At 43.8% G+C, this 4254-nt stretch overlaps 1 pseudogene; it reads left to right on the top strand.

Annotated features, from left to right (window-relative positions):
* Window positions 1-1029: 1029 nt before the first annotated feature.
* LOC101716959 (ubiquitin carboxyl-terminal hydrolase 44-like) lies at window positions 1030-3310 on the top strand (annotated as a pseudogene).
* The last annotated feature ends 944 nt before the right edge of the window (window positions 3311-4254 follow it).

Below are 4254 nucleotides of genomic sequence, written 5' to 3'. Positions count from 1 at the left end.
TAAGTAGAACCAGAAGAGTTATTAGTCTATAGCTAATTTTTAAAGACAGCTGGAGCAAAACATTTTTGCATACTCTTATAAATATCCCATTATGAGGTTTTCTAAATGGTTAATGGAAATGGAAACTTTTCACAGTCTTTTATGAGATCCAGAGATTACTACTTGAAATAACTTTGGGTGGTTATCTTCTTTGGTCTTCAGGGCTCTTCTTCTTGATCACTATTTAGTTGCTTATTTAAGCTGACTAGTATTTGCAGGTCTCAGGAATTTTTTCTATGTACAGATTCCATAGAAATTGGCCCTATGACTCTATTTTGGGCTTCCTGGTCAACAATGACTCCTTAATTCAAAATTATCATGGGACTCTACACTGTTTCCTGATTATGCATTTCCTAGGAACTGCAGTACGATCTATTCACTTGGTTGGTTATACTATTTCTTCATTTGTCTATAAATACATCGTTCCTTCTCTTTAATGTTAACTTGGTAAACATGTACCATGGGGAATCACCTACAAAATATTTCCAACAAAAGTGGCCCACTATTACTGGCCAAATGACAAGAGCAAGACTAGAAAGCCAAGTCCCATACTGCCAGGGACTCCTGCAGTAAGACTCTAGTCCCCACCTGCCTAGTGTGTGACACAGGCCTGAGAAAAAATGCACTAAGAAACAGAACAAACAGAGAGAAATTGGGATGTCAGGATGACCAATGTCTGTGTAACCAGTGGTGGACAGTCCCAGGCACTGACTTTTACTGGCAATCAATTGGGGTAAAGGTGTCCTGTGGTTTCTATGGAAATTAATGTAAACAGGGCTCAAAAAGGACAAGACAAAGCATTCTCAAATTAGGAACACAAGGGACGTTGCGCTCACCGGCCGCTGCGGTGGCGGTGGCGGGGAACTGGGGAGCGGGCCCTAGGTTCGCGCTAAGATGGTCGCTCCGTCTCAGGCCGTTTTCAGGTGCCTCAGGTGTTGTGAACAGACTTGTTTGGATTATGTGTTTCCCGGATGGACTAAATGAGTGTTAACGATGGATACTTGCAAACACATTGGGTAGTTGCAGCTTGCTCAAGACCATTCCAACCTCAGCCCTCAGAAGTGGCATTGTGTGGACTACAGTACTACCGAGTCCATCTGGGCCTGCCTCAGATGTCCCCATGTCGCCTGTGGACGCTACACTGAAGAGCACGCACTCAAGCACTTTCAAGAAAGCAGTCATCTTGTTGCATTGGAAGTGAACGAGATGTATATTTTCTGCTACCTCTGTGATGATTATGTTCTGAACGACAATGCAACTGGAGACATGAAGTTACTACGTAGTACATTAAGTGCAATCAAAAGTCAGAATTACTGCACCACTCATAGTGGAAGGGTTTTACGACCGATGGGTACCAGTGACGATTCTTATTTCTTACACGATGATGCCCAGCCTCCACTTCGGAGTGAGGGTCAGGTGTGTGCTGCTCTTTGGCTCCCCAGAAGGGTGCTCCAGGGGAAAATCTTTCTCACTTGGTTTGAACAGTCACCCATTGGAAGAAAGAGGCAAGAAGAGCAATGTCAGGAAAGCATAGGAGCAAAAAGGGAAGTGAAAAAAAGGCAGCAAGAACTGTTAGACTATCAAGTAGAAGCAGAATGGGAAGGTTCGCCTCCCAAAAAAGCCTACATTTGTGTGGTGCAGCTCTGTCCACCATGACGGAGACTGCTCCTGTTCAGCTCCCGCCACAAACCCCAGCATCTCCAGCAAAGGAGAAAATCGAACCTCCTACCTCAGAAGACAAGACGGAAGGTGAAAGAAAGCCGGTGACGCCTCAGGTAAACGAAGGCTGGTGGTAACTCCTGGTGTAACAGGATTGAGAAATTTGGGGAAATACTTGCTATATGAATTCTGTTCTTCAAGTACTGAGTAATTTACTTATTTTTCGGCAGTGTTTTTTAAAGCTTAATCTGAACCAGTGGCTGGCTGTGGCTGCTGGTGATAAGACAAGATCTTACAGCCACCCTTCCATGACAGATGCTGTGGTGTATCAGATGAGAGAGTGCCAAGCAAAAGAGCCAGGCTTCCTCTGCTCCCGACATCCAAGTATACCCTCGGGACTGAGTGGTGGGGCATCAAAAAGTAGAAACACAGAGCTTATTCAAGCAAGGGAGCCAAGTCCACAATATTTCTCTCTCTGCCATGAATTGCATACCTTATTCCAGGTCATGTGGTCTGGAAAGTGGGCCCTGGTCTCCCCATCTGCCATGCTGCACTCGGTGTGGAGGGTGATTCCTGCTTTTTGTGGTTATGCCTAGCAAGATGCTCAGGAATTTGTTTGTGAACTTTTGGATAAAATACAAAATGAACTAGAGACAACGGGTAGGGAGCTAGCGCTTCTCCCCACTTCTCAAAGGAAACTTATCAAGCAAGTTCTGAATGTTATAAATAATATTTTTCATGGGCAGCTTCTTAGTCAGATTACATGTCTTGCATGTGACAACAAATCAAATACCATAGAACCGGGCCGGGGATTTAGTTCAGTGGTTTCGCCACCTGCTGCGCAAGCACAAGGACCTGAGTTCGATCCCCGGTACCCCCCCCCCAAAAAAATACCATAGAACCTTTCTGGGATTTGTCATTGGAATTTCCAGAACGATACCAGTGTAGTGGGAAAGATGCTACCTCACAGCCGTGTTTGGTTACTGAGATGTTGGCCAAATTCACAGAAACTGAAGCTTTAGATGGAAAAATCTAAGTATGTGACCAGTTTAACTCGAAGTGTAGAAGGTTCTTCTCCAAGCCAGTCACACTCACGGAAGCCCGGAAGCAGCTCCCGGTCTGCCGCCTGCCGCAGGTTCTCAGGCTGCACCTCAAGCAGTTCAGGTGGTCAGGACATAATAACCGAGAGAAGATCGGTGTTCACGTCAGCTTTGAGGAGATCTTAAACATGGAGCCCTATTGCTGAAGAGAGACCCTGAAGTCGCTCAGACCTGAATGCTTTCTGTACGACCTGTCTGCCATGGTGAAGCACCATGGGAAAGGGTTCGACTCGGGACACTACACTGCCTACTGCTATAACTCTGAAGGAGGCTTCTGGGTGCACTGCAACGACTCCAAGCTGAGCATGTGCACCACTGCCAAGGTGTGCAAGGCCCAGGCCTACATTCTGTTCTTCACCCAGCGCGGCCCTGAGACCGGACATCTGGAGCCCCCAGCAGACGACCAGCGCCCCAGTTACGCCGCAGATGCCCCTTCTCCATCTGACCAAGACGGCGGTTTGCTTCCTGAAATCTGTACACAGACTTTGGAAAGGGCTCAGTTAAAATTTTGAGCTTTTTTAACTTACAAATCAGTGCACACTACATTTATACATTTTGTATTTAACAAAACTTTTTCACAGAGACGAAACACAAATACATGTCTTTCAAGTGCTTGGTTATTTTAAACTGTTTACCTCAGGCTCATGTTACCTCTTACCTTGGATGTCTTAATTGGCTCACATCATGAATTTGTGCAATCTACTGAAGAAATGCAGGGAGGCATTTTATATACATTTGTTTATCTTTTGTAGCTGCTTTCTATACAAACTGTAAATAGATGGAAAATTGGACAGTTTCTTCACAAATAGTCTTAGCCAAAAAAAGGAAAAGGACATTTGCATACTGAAGTCACTTTGCCATGTGAAGGAAGCTAAGCTAAGGCACTGAAAGCAGAATATGAAGGCATCACTTATACTCAGCAATCACTGTCGCTGACATTCCTGAGACTCTGCACATGACAGACTTTAATTTGGTTAATGGAATTTGATTTAAAACGTTAACAATTGGAGGCTGAGGCAGGAGGATCGCCGGGAGTTCGAGGCCAGCCTGGCCTACATAGTGAGCTCCAATCTCAAAAAACGAACAACAAAAAATTTTAACAGTTGTTCTTTATTTGGCATAGTCAAATTATATCTAAATGAAAATGTCAGATTTACAAATCTGCTTTTAAGTGAACTTTGTAACTATGGATCCAAAAAGAAAAGGAGGGCTGGGACTTACTTGAATTTACCAAACCAGTATGTGATGTTATCTTTGGGTAGGAGTTCATTCTATATGTTTGATTAAATTAGATCTCTTAAAGCTTTGTATAGCTTGAGATTGTTAGTTCCAGGGAATAAAAAAGTCTTGAAAAAAAATTAGGAACAGAATAGACAAAATATATGATTGTAATTAGAACATTTTCCTTCTAGTCTGAAGGTTTTAGTTGTGAGAATGGAATTTGGGTGCAAGTTAC

Source organism: Heterocephalus glaber, unplaced genomic scaffold (genome assembly GCF_053883595.1).
Source record: "Heterocephalus glaber isolate CG9 unplaced genomic scaffold, H.glaber_assembly_v1.0 deba00001547, whole genome shotgun sequence".
In the NCBI taxonomy this organism is placed as follows: domain Eukaryota; kingdom Metazoa; phylum Chordata; class Mammalia; order Rodentia; family Bathyergidae; genus Heterocephalus; species Heterocephalus glaber.
This window is presented reverse-complemented; position numbering and strand designations above follow the sequence as displayed.